General features: G+C 44.3%; 1 protein-coding gene across 1 annotated transcript in view; it reads right to left on the reverse strand.

The window, feature by feature from the left end:
- ATP10A (ATPase phospholipid transporting 10A (putative)) overlaps nucleotides 1–13,210 on the reverse strand; it is a 214,176-nt gene that overhangs the window by 139,623 nt on the left and 61,343 nt on the right. The gene's annotated exons all lie outside the window — the stretch shown is intronic.

Genomic DNA, 13,210 nt, shown 5'->3' on the forward strand with positions numbered 1-13,210 from the left:
TGAGAGAGATGTATTTTCTCAGCCTACACTGTACTATGCTGGGACCACACAATTATTTGCTACAATGCAATACTGCCTATCCAGAAGAAATAGTTTTTTCCTAGGAAATGTACTAGGTTGTGACTGCAAAATGATTAAAAAAAAGACCACTTAGAAACCCCTGGTGAGTTTCAACATAAAACTTTTTTTTTTTTTTTGGACAAATCATTTCTACTGCAGTCTTTCCTGAATTTCATGGGATATTCCCAAAATAGCTCCACAGACATCAAGGGATCAGATTAATCATCTCAATAATAACACTATTACTGCCATTCGAGCACGTAATAAACACTTCAGGGACACTTTAAGTTGTCAAGGTAATTTCTTCTACATTAATTCACTTGTTGGTATGATATTTTCACAAAATGGGCAGAAGTAATATGACACACATTCTTGCAGGCAATACCCTAAAGCTGAGAGAGGTCCTGTGTTTTTAATAATTTTTCCAAAAAGGTTGCAACAATTCACATTTCTCCACTGGTATCTAAGAGTACCAGCCCCCTTACTTCTGTAAGCAATAGCTGATTCTTCCTCTCTTCAAAATCCCCCTGCCAGTTTGATAGGCAGGACAGGACACTTTAGCTTCCTATCCGCATCTCCCTGACTCTCAGGCCAACTGACTTGTTCTTCTAGGAACTGACGCCTATGTTCCCCTCATTTTTTCCTATTGTATTTTTGGCTTCCTTTTTGACAACTTCATTGTGAGAAATTTCACGTTAAAAATATTAATCTCTTTTCTGCCTTGAAAACAAATTTTTTCTCTCAAGAATTATGGTTTTATAATGTTTATTTTGTGGCATATGTTGTCATAGAACAGTTAAAATTTTTATTTAGTTAAATACGCCTGGCTTAGGAAGTCTCCTGTGCCCCTGGTCTGTAACTGTAGCTTCCTTACTTTTTCTTTTTTTTCTTTTTTTTGGAGGGGGGGCAATGGGAAAGAGTACAGAGTTCTCTTCATATTTCAATGTTCAGACCAACTAATACTCATTGTTATAAGGCACAGCCAAAGGGTCCCATGTTGTTTCCTCCACATAGCCAATTGCATAAGCACTATTTATTAAATAATCGTTTTCCCAAGGAACTTAAATACCTTCTCTAAAATTCTCACAGACAATATCATTTACTGATTTATCTACAACGTTCAGGCAATCAGCCTGTCATTTTTCGTGTCCACTGTGGTACCACTGGTTAGATGGCACAGTATAGATCGGATCAGCTCCAGCACTTAGTGCCCCTCTCTGGAGAAAAGAAGCCCCAGGGCAGCCAGCCCAGCAACCAGCATGACTGCTGGGGGGGCTCCTGTCCTTCCTCTGCAGGGCACCTGTGAGCCACGTGCACTTTAATGTTGTAGCCCTGGCTCCTCTAACTGGTACAAAGTCCTTTCTTCATCTTTTAAAACGTGTCTTGGCTACCCTGGAGCATTATACACTTTTAATCAGTTTTATTCAATTCCAAGAGAGCCTTCTAGGCAGAATCGTACCACACACATTCTTCTCAGGAGAACTGGGATTATGACAGCATTCACTCTCCCACCCAGGGACCCTCCAAGCTTTTCACTGCCTCGTGCTTGCTGACATCCTTCAGAAAGGTACTACACTTTTCTTCAGGAAGGGTTTGAGCCTTTCTTTTTCAATTTATTTTGAGGTATTTTACAGTTTTTGTTCCTATTTTCACTATCTGATCGTCCCCACTTCCCTTCGTGGTATGCTCAGTGCCTTCAATTACAGTGAGCAGTTCTTTGTGTGGCTACAAGTCTCCCCACCCTCCTGCGGGATTTCTCTTGTTCAGACCATCTTCCTCTCCCTGGGGGCCAGGCCCCTTTGGTGGAATGGTTACCATATTTGGTTAGCACACCTTGGTTCTGCTCTGCTCTCTAAAGTGATGGCCGGTCCCCTCCTGTGGAAGGTGAAGTGGCTCCCCAGCTCAGTGGGGTTCCTTCGCCCAGCCTTCCCTGGCAATCTCTTCCAGCCCCAAGAGCAAGAAAGATACCAGGGACCAGGGCATCTGGTTACCCTTGCATGCACTGACAGTCACCTTCCTCACTGAAAGGAAAAGACTTCTCTTGGCCCAGGTGTTTTCTAAGATACTCTGCCCTGTGGGGACCTACCTCAGGACTCTCCCATGGTGTTTTCCCGTGCTCGCAGCCCATAGTGGGGAAGCTACACCAGTGCTCCCCAGGACCCAGATGGACTCAAGATTGATCCAGATGCAAGGAGACGTATGCTCCAGGGGGTTGTGAGGTTGTAGGGGGAAAGGGTTTGTATGCAGGCCACCATTTCCCCAGAGTCCCTTGCTTCCTCTGAATCAGAATTTGAAGGGGAAAAGGTTTCATTGATGACAATGATTTCATTGATCCCTCCCTCATGTTTGATATTCTGAAGGGACTAAAAACCAGAGAAGAAGAAGAAGAGTTTTCTTACTCAATGGCCATGACATACTGTGTATGTGTAGCCCAAACTGTCTCTCAGTGCAACTCTGAGAAGTCTTCCTGAGGCTTACTGAATGGCCTTTACCTCCAGATCAGTCCCTGACCCACACAACCCTGGGTTTCTCCCTCCTACACAGAACTAGAAATCAGGCAAGCAACTTTTCTCTATATTAAGCATTTCTAAGAGAATCAGTACAATAACATTTCTCCAAAACATATTAAAAATGGCCTTCAATTATGACAGGCCACAAAGCATAGTCCATGAAAGACCTCAAAATAAGCACTGCTCTTCTTGGAGACATGGCTCCTAGAACAGAAGGAATATTAAAATATAGATCAAACTAGGCTATGATGACATAAATCCTTTGGTTGCAGTTTGTGTGGTGACATAAGACAACTTTGGGATTCACAGCTTAAGAGCCAAATCCCATTACTTCCCAGTAAAGCAGTAATGGCAGCAGTAACCTGGGGAAAATGATTTCACCCAATAATTTTCTGACAACAATCAATAATGCTGGAATTTAGAAGGAATGGTTTTCTGCCTTGGGTACAAATATGTTAAGACTGGCCATGCTGATCTTCCCCCGCACACCATGCAAGCCAGTCCCCACGAAGGCCTCTGCAGAGTCACTATATCTATCCCTTTTCTGCAGTGCCCCTGAGGAGGTGACATTCCCATTTTAAGGATGAAGATACTGAGTGGGCCAGATGGCGTGAAGTCAGTGTTCCAAAGCTCACAAGGAGAAGTCAGGAGACCTACTCCAAAACTAAAGTAACCCTCGCTTTCTAATTTTAGATTATTAGGGGGAAAAATGCTGAGAAATGGGAATTGCTAAACTCTGTATGTTTTTGCCAGTCTTTATTTAGAAAAAAAAAAACAAAACAGGAGCTCCTGGGTGGCTCAGTTGGTTAAGTGTCTGACTCTTTATTTTGGCTCAGGTCATGATCTCAGGATTGTGAGATTGAGCCCTGCATTGGGCTCCATGCTAGGCATGGAGCCTGCTTGGGATTCTATCTCTCCCTCTGCCCCTTCCCTCGACTCCATGCCCTAAGCAAGCTCACTCATGCTTTCTCTCTCTCTCTCAAAAACAAACAAAACAAAACAAAACAGAAAAGATAACTCAATGGAGAAAGAAACAAAACAAAACATTTCTCTTCTCTTCTTTGGAAAATTGAGCAGGATACAAATGGTTACATACAAAGTGCCTTCTGTCACTTCACAAATACACAAAGATAAGAAGCATGGCCTTCTGAGGAACTGCATCAGCCAGGAGTTTCCCACCAATCAGAACCAAATCAGTCGTACACCTGAGCCCACCCCAACAAGGCAGATGACTGTCACACAGGTCCACAATTGGGAAATATCTATGCCAAGCTCTTATCTCTGGTCTAATTTGAACACAGAATTGTAAATTTTAAATACGGAAATATTGACGACTTTGGGCCTTTGCTTCAGTCTACAGAGATAAGGAATAACAGACTCTTCCCTCAATCCACCCTAGTGATTTGGGATTGAAAGGACTTGTGAATAAGAACAAAATATCATTTTTTTCAAGAACAAAATATCATTTTAATGTTTTGGACTTCTGCTTATGTCTTTAAGAATCCAAATGCCACTGAATTAGATTTATGACTTTGGCTTCAGCAATGTACTGTTATCCATGTCACTCCTGTTATTAGTAGTATGTATTTTCCTGATTGCACCAGCTAGGTACTAGAACTAAAATTACTGCCTAAAAATATTTCTGTAGAAATTTTCTTCCTTAACCCTGGAGTCATGTGTCATGAAATCCACTGGGAAAAATGTGACCTGTGCAAAGTTTGTTTTATACCAACAAATATGAGCCCAGCACCCCTCTACATCCTTCCTGTACACTGCCATGGTTCGGTCATGACCCAGGATGCACACACACAGCAGTGCCCAGATACCTGAAGCTCCCACATCGGGGTGCAGGCTAGGGAGTTTAAGAGGTGTCCCTGTTGGTGCACAAAATCAGTGCCAAGAGTCATCAGAGAGCAGTCATCCTCTTTCATAATGTGACACCTTTCCACAGGGGGATGTAATAGATCCATCCACAGGTAATCCCATGGCCAAGCAGACATCCTGGGAATGGTCTGGACAGGTGTTCTCTGTCTTCAACCTGCCTGGTATTCCCCTAGGATGGGCCAACTGGACTGTAGGACAACAAGTCCCTGGGCAGAGGACAGGAGTAACAATAAGTTGAACGTCCCTCTCCCTCTTTTGGCAGCTTCAGGAACTTTAATAGGTTGGATATGTTATTTTTCCGAAAAAAGAATTCACAAACCACAGACCTTTGTGTACAGGACTCCTCAGCGGCAAGCCAAGGTTCTGACCCCAGCCCCCTCCACTCCTTCTCTTATCACCCCCTTCCCCTCCTCCACTCTGTGGGCAAGGAGGGGTGCCTGAGGACAGCACATGGTAGCTCGCTGCTCCCTCATCCCTGTCTTCCCCGGATGCCTTCCAGGACTCTGCTCCCTTGAACTCAAGTCTATCTCTGACTTCTCTATTTTGGGCTACATTTTTTTCTTTTTTCCCCTTTTAAACCACAGACTCAGTCCTGACGGAGATGGGATGCCTTCCGAAGAGTGGGCAAGTTTTCAGGCCCCCTCCAGCGGGGACGGCCCCCAGAATGCGCAGTCCCACAGCTGCTGATGCTCCCCCTCCCCTGGGGCCAGGGCTGAGCCTCTTCTCCGATCTGAGGCAGGGATAGGACAGAGACCACAGCACAGACCAGAGGCACCACCCTGATTTCACTCTTGGCCAAGGTTCCACATCCTCCAGGAAAGTACATGGAATTAGGCAGAAGACGAGTCACACAGAGAGAACATACTCACCATAGTAAAAACTTTTCTGACAACACAGCTAAATTTAAGACTTCTGTGACGATTACAAAAGGGGTCTTAAGCTTCTTCAAAACTTAACCCTTGCATGGACTCTTAAGGCAACAAAGCTGGGATACGGACTTTGTTAATGGCCAAGAAAGAACCTCGTATGTCTCCCATCTGCCTTCTCTCTTTAATGTGTTGTTATTACCTCCTAGCACCTCTGACATCTGACACTCTTCTGGTGATGACAGTCCTATTCTAGTTGGGAGAACCAGACTCCACAGCCAACTAAATCAAAGTATCTTGGAGGCAAATAAGTGTTCTTGAGGTGCCAAGTGCAGCCTGCGTTTTGTGATTCAAGAGCCTGGATTCGAAGCTAGGGCGGCTCCCAACCCTGAGGCCAGTGCCCTGGGATAAGAGTCACAGGTGCCTATCCAGCCCCCACTGCCTGCAGTCCCCTGCTGCCAGGACAGCGCCAACAGACACCCCCCAAGATCCAGGAAACACTGTCGTGCAGGTCTCTTGTCACAGAAAAGGGGCCAAGCACCACACTTTCACACAGATGACAGAATGTACATGCGAAATCACAATGACTCTTGGAATGTGTCTGGTAGGGGAAGGGTTAAGAGCACCTAGCACAACCTGTCTCTGGACACCCTAGCAAATGACCAAGGAGACATCAGAAGGCACCACAGAAGAAGAAGATTCAAATCCACAAGAGAAAAACCAGGCTCTTTTCTCTTTCCTGCAAAGCACCAGATTCCAATCGGGTGAAATAGCTTTCAGGTCTCCACTGCTGGAGTCAACTGGTTGACATGCAAACAATGAGCAAAAAACCCAAACTCTCTCCAGACCATGGGAGCAAAACCCAATTGTGTGGGAGCTGCCTCAACACTCTAGTCAGCCGTCCCCTCCCTTGCCTCTCCTCAGAAATGCACAAGATGCCACCAGCACATGGGCAAGCCAGATAAAGCGAGCCCACCTGGAGTCCCCAATAATGCAAACTCAGCCTCGTTTAGTGGGGAAAGACCTGTCCAGCAGCCCACTCTGGAACAGGCCCTCGGGCTTCCCACCCATCCTAATGAAATCCACTTTAGTTCAAACACCAATACCCAGAGTCTTGGAGTTAGGCATCTCTTTCTTATTGTTTTATTCTTCAGTTTTAGTACCAGTATTTCAACAACACCAGAGACTGTGTTTTCAGAGAGGTAAAATCTGTGCATTTAATATATTCTTGGTGTTGGAGTAACTAGCTGACTTCACTATCCTTATGTTGTACTGGATTACAGCTTCAGCCGCAGGCCAAGGGTTGGTGAGTCACTCTGGGTGAAGGGAAGAATGTTTCCTTTTAGGAAACTAACTTGAAGACAAGAAAACTCTTTGGATGACAGTGCACAGTGTCCCCAGGGACATGGGCTGTATTAGGGGATTTATCCTACCTGTGCTCACCCACGTGCTATCATGTATACACTAGGATTTGAGGAGGCTACTCAGCCAGCAGCTCCCCAGCCCGCAAGGCAGGAGCCCAGGCTTGGTGGATGGGGGTGTCTGGGTGACCCTCGGCCGCACCTGGGCACACAACACAAGGCAAGTGAGCTGAGGAGTCCAGGGCATAGGCAGTCATGTCTCTGAGCCTCAGCAACCCAGTCAAGTGAGGACATTGTGGGTGGTGGTGAGTAGGTGTGACAGCATCGTGGGTGATGGAGAGTGGGTGTGTAATGTGTGTAAGCATAATGTGCGTAATGTGAGCAGCACTGAGCTCGGCTCTGTACTCAGGGCTGTCAGGAATGCATCTCAGGTGCAAGATTCTGGCGGAAGGTGCAAGTACTCAGCCTTGAAATGCTGATTCTTATTCATGTCCTGGGCAGCCAACATCTGGATTTCAATTTGCTCATTTTGGTAAAATCGTTCCATCTGTCACTGAATACCTTGCTTTAAGGAAAAATACACAGCCCAGCTTTATAAAGTACCTGGTCCTGACACCCCTGCAAATAAGGCTTATCTGGCCAGCTGTCCTTTCCCACCAATTAGCAGGAAGGGCAACCCCGTCCACCTTGGGGAATCCCCTGCACTAATCTCTGTTCCCTAAGGTGTCTGCCAGCACACAAAAGCCACTGTAGTGACAAATCTCCTATGTTAGGAATTCATCACACACTGACAACTGACCCAGGCTGCTGAGCAGCTAGCCACCTACCCTAGGCCAAAGGCTCCCCATATTCCAAAGGGAAGGATCTCATCTACATGTTTTTGTCAACACAGGGAATATGTACACCACATGACAAGGCCACGCGGCCTACTTAGGTTCAGTACCACATACAAAGCCATCTTTGTTCACCAGAGAGACTTTTTAAATTATTTTCCTGTTTTAAGTCAGTAAAATGTTGCTTTTGGGCCAAGACATTATTTGGGAACTCTCTGTCTGGATGCTTTTCTTCTTAGAACAGAACAGAAATTGGGCAAAGTGCGCTGTGGAAACACTGGCGTATGCCCATCCCCATAGTACAGACTGTGTTGTCTTAACATTGCAAACACAGAATTGGGCTTTCCTCTTTGAAAACTGAGACAAACACAGAGATAAATGTGCAGGCAGATTCTCCCAGTCCTGAGAAGAAGCTCTCTCCTTGCAACCTAGGGCTATATGGACAGTCTGCTGAGTCATGTCAATAATCTTAGGAACCTCTTTCCTAGGGCTGCTCTAACAGATTGCCACAAACTCAATAGCTTAAAAAATACAAATTTACTATCTTATAGTTCTGGAGGTCGGAATCCCAATATAGGTCTCACTGGGCTAATATCAAGGGATTAGCAGGGCTGTGTCCCTTTCTGGATATTCCAGGGGAGAATCTGTTTCCTTGCCTCCTCCAATTTCTAAGAGGCTGCCCACATTCCTTGGCTCATGGCCTCTTCTTCCATCTTCAAAGCCAACAGTGGAGGCCAAGTCTTTCCTACTGAGTGACCATCTTTCTGGTTCTCTCTCTCATTTTTTCTTCTACCTTATGGACTTCTGTGATTATATTGGGCTTACCTAGAAAATCCGAAATAATCTCCTTATTTAAAGGCTATGAGAGTTTAGCCACTTCAATTCTACTTTGCCATATAACCTAAAATATTCACAGGTTTCGAGGATTAGATGATAGACATATTTGGGGAGGCCATTATGTTGCCTGAAACAAATCATAAACCAAAATTTGGTACATACGACTGCATTGTACATATGTGGAGAGTGTTGGTAATATTCAGTAGGGCGTGCCATTTTAGGGATTTCACCCAGAACTCAGTTTCTACCTGGTGCCCACATGACCAAGGGAACTTTGTGAGGTGGGATAATTCCTGATAAGGCAAAGCCAGGTCTCAAGAATACATCTACATCTGACCTCCTGGACACAGCAATCTCAGGAGTCTGAAGGGAAGCAAATTGTTAATAAGAACACAGTTAGGTAGTGACACTGTAGGCCACGCTAGTTTCCTTCCCTCCCAGTCTACCATGTTGCCCCCTCTGACACCTGAATTACACTTTACCATCTAGGCTCCTTTCTCTCATCCATTCATGTAAGGGTCTGTTGGCTCTGCAGGGCACATGCTGGGTGCTAAGGACACCCGAGGTGCTAAGCAAGGCAGGCCTGCCCACGTCCCTTTCCGTCTGGGTGTCTGTACATTTCCTCCACTTCCTGGCCACAAGGACTCTGTCTCTAGAGCAATCCACCCACTATATCAAGGGTTCTTCCAAGAATCAAAATAAGCATTCTGAATTTCTCTGTCTTTGTGAGCCCCTATGAACCAGGGTTTCGTCCCAGTGTAGCTGGCTTTATCCTCAGGCAGGCTAAATCCAGTCCCCATTCACAAACACCTTTGTCACCAGCACCTGTTCTATAAGGATATACATTCTTAAAACTCCAAAGCATGTTGCTTTCCTGTTGGTACTGGCAAGATAGCTCACAGTAGACACGCCAGCAGGTGAACAGAATAGTGGATTCAGAAAACCGGGGACTGAAGCTCACTCAGCTCTGACCATTCAGGGCAGCTCCCAAACCTCATAGGCCTTGGCTTCTTGGCATATGGGATGGGAGGAGCAGCTCTCCTCCCAGACTCGGGCACCAGCTACAAGCTGCTGGTCTGTCATTACAATGCTCCTCCCCCAAGACACACGAGTGTGTATGTGTGTGTATATCTATATTATGGGCTGTGTGTGTAACACATGCACACACAGTTACACACAGATAAAGGATAATTAACAGAGAGGCAAGAAAATAGAGCAGAAAGTGCATGAGACCTAAAATAAACAGCAAGTTCAAGTTCATCTCTGCCATCCACTGTGTTCATGTGCCTGGATACACCATCCAACTTCTGGGAACGTAAGCATCAAGTCATCTTATCTGTAAAATAAGGCTAATGATGGAAAGCAGATTGCCTGTCGGACCTGTCCTTGAGAATCAAATCAGAATTTTCATAGCACACATTAGGTATTTGTCAAATATTTAATATTCAAATAAATAGTTCTTGAATAGTTGAATAAATAAATGTGAAGTTTCTTCTGAAAGTATAAAACATTACAGAAATATTAGGAATTTTAAGTACTGGCTTTTTAGATTTGCTTCAATTATAACACATCCCGGGTAGGTAGAAGCTCTTGGCTTAGAAAATAGAAAGGCAAGGATGGAGAAAATAGAAAGGCAAGGTTGGAGGAAAAGTAAAAAAAAAGCACCAGGGTAGCTCCGTCAGGTAAGTGTCCAACTTTTGATTTCAGCTTAGGTCATGATCTCAGGGTCATGAGATCAAGACTTGCCACAGGTTCAGCAGGGGGTCAACTTGAGATTGTCTCCTTTTCCCTCTGCCCCTCCCCAAGTTCACACTTGCTCTCTCTCTCCCCCACTCCAAAATAAATAAATAAATCTTTTTAAAAAGGAGAAAGAAATAAAAGGTGCATTGCCAGAACAGTTCATCAATGGTGGTTCACAGGGGTATTCTTGGAGAAGCCGGCCCCGACATCCACACATGAGCCTGTGGGGTCCCCACTCAATGACATTTCCCAAGTTTGTTTTTGGATGACTGTTTGAGTCCCTTGGACCCACTCTGCTGATGCAATCTGTCATGCCCAGCCATGCACTGACCTCAGAGCTAGGGCCTCACAAGGGGCTGGAAATATACTGTTGGCCTGCGTGGCTTTAAGTTCATTCCATTGTGCCTAAGGGTCGTGATCCAGGAAAAGACATACTACCTTTATTTAAAAAAATCCCTTATCATCATCAATTTTTCAGTGGTAATATTTACCAAAAAACACACCCACCCACTGTAGCATGCTTCACATTTCTGTACTCTCTCTGAGTTGAAAAGTAATGAGTTGGCTATTGACAGATTTTGGTGAGGAAAATAGTGCTTTAACATACAAGCCAGGTCCCAAAAAAGTCAAAGCCTTATAGACCCACAAATGTTGGAATGGGCCCACAGATTGAAGGTTATATTTCTCTTGTAGGGGCAGAAGACAAGGAAATGTTAGATCCATAGGTTAAAAAATGAACATTAGGCTATTTTCCTTTCCCAACCTCACCTAACTCTAGGGATTGCCCAACATTTCATAATTTGCTTCATGAAAATAAGCTTCTATCTTTATTAAAAATAAAAGACAAAAAATAAAACCTCCCTAAACATATCAGAGGAAAACGTATTTTAGAATAAAAGACGAAAGGCATATCTGCTATTTATTTCAAACAATTTTGCCAATAGGTCTACCTTACCTATGAAAAGTGGCCCTTACTGCTTTGAGAAGAAGCAATGAAAACTGCTCAACACAGTTATCTCTGTACAGAAGACTAAACGTCCTCTTGGCCATGCATTGAACAAGTGATTTTTCACTCATTCCTGGGACTACACAAAACAGCTGCCCTAACACATTTTTTTTTCCTAACACATTTTTTTTCCTCCTCCCTACCATAAATGTTTCCTTTCCCAAAGCCATAACTCATTCTTTCTCCAGGAATAACTGAAGGGCAGTTATTTTTCTTAACTGCATCTAAATTATGGTTCTGACCACGGCTGACACCTCCACACACCCATGTTTCCGTCAAACGGATGGACCTCCACCACAGCTCAGAGTGCAACAAAAGAGAAAAAGGGGTGAGTTGAGAGGTTCTCAGGACTTTTGAAGAATTACTATAGTGAGTGTGAGACCAGCAAAACAACCTCACTCATTTCTTCACTTAGTAGAATCTTGACATTTTTCAAGAATGGGTTCCAATGCCTTCTCTCTACCACCAAATACCTCTGAATTCTTGAGGTGACCTCATGCCCAGTCTCTGAGTACCTGACCATGTGGCTTCTCACCCACTCCCTTGCAGCTACGTGCACCGGGTGCCAGCCGGTCTTCAGGCCACCCATCCCTACAGCCAGCCCCAGCAGACCTCCCAGAGATGCTCTGGCTGAAAGAATGAATGCTTTGACAATTCTTGTGACAGTCAAGCATTCTTTGTGGGATGACAGTTTTAAATGAAATCCTAATTAACCAAATGTTTTTAAAAGAAAAAAAAAATGCACCTATTGGTCCCAGTTGGGACTCTGAACTGACTTCCTTATGATTTTGTAGCTGTTTTTATAGTGGAGATGAAGGTAAAATCTGACTTCTTTGAGGAAGACCACAGACCATACTTGTAAGAAAAAAAGCCATAAGGAACCCATCATCAAGTAACATTTAAAGTTAAATACATTTACTTTTTATATGTGCCAAATATATCAGCAGGCTGATAGATCATACCCCCTGGTTTAACTCTTTGTTCCCATGCTGTGCTACGTTAATAGGCCCTTCATGTTGCAATTTGAAAATAACACTGCTATGAGTCACCCCTGGATATCAAGGTTCCTTCCTAGTTCTCAAGTTTGTTCTCTGACTGTATTTGCTTTTTGTCAAGGTTTCACTATGGACTTACTGTCTTGCCAGGCATTTGGATCAAGTATCTAGCCATAAATTAACAGTTCAATGAACCACAAAGGATTATTTCAACACAATTGCTCGACAATTCTCACTAAAACATTCTCTCATTTGTGTCTTGTTTCTCAGGTGGAAAACACTTGGGTAACTAACTACTTATTCCCAACTCATGCTTTTTTGTTTGTTTGTTTGTTTGTTTGCCAATATTGCTCCCCTACTGGGTGATAAGCCTGGATCTACAGTATTTTTATGCCAAATACTGTCTGTTCTTTGGAAAAATCTAGAGGATTTTCTTGGATAAGGTAGGGTTTGGGTTTAGGGTTAGTGGGTGGGGAAATTCACAATTGCTAACATTAAAACAAGCTTTCCTAGATTTGGGGAAAGACCAAAGTAGGAGGACATGATGCGCCCACAGACTGGCCATGAGATGGGGATGTGTGGGAAGGCCAGATGCAGGCAATAAGGTCCTAACAGAAAAGGGGCCCCTTTGTGGGGAGAAGAGACAGGATGGCTAAATGAGAGAGTCTATATTCTATTCTCTGAGGCCTGGGCCCTGCAGTTTTCTGAGCACTGGGACAAACTGCATTCTGAGCAAGAGCGCCCCTGGTAGCCACAAGATGGCAAGGAGGGAGCACCACCAGAAAGAGCCCTGGTGTGCAGGATGTTGCAAACCCTGAAAGAGGTCGTGGTGGGGGACAACTCCCCCTAGGATATAGGAAGCCTGTAATTCCCTTATTTCCCAAAGAAAGTCTAGCAGTGAGCTCGGGGGAGAGGTGAGTCATGAACCAAGGATATTCACTCCCAAAACGTCAGGGACAACTACTGCTTGGGACAGTAATGGAGAACATGCATTTTACTCTGATTTTCTCCAAGCAATGGATTTTCTTTCAAAATCAGAGACATGGGGAAAAAAAAATCAAATGGAGCATCAAACCTTAATTTAAGAAACCCATCCACTTCACAAATTTGCTAGAGCT

This window comes from Neovison vison, chromosome 13 (assembly GCF_020171115.1).
Source record: "Neovison vison isolate M4711 chromosome 13, ASM_NN_V1, whole genome shotgun sequence".
NCBI lineage: Eukaryota > Metazoa > Chordata > Mammalia > Carnivora > Mustelidae > Neogale > Neogale vison.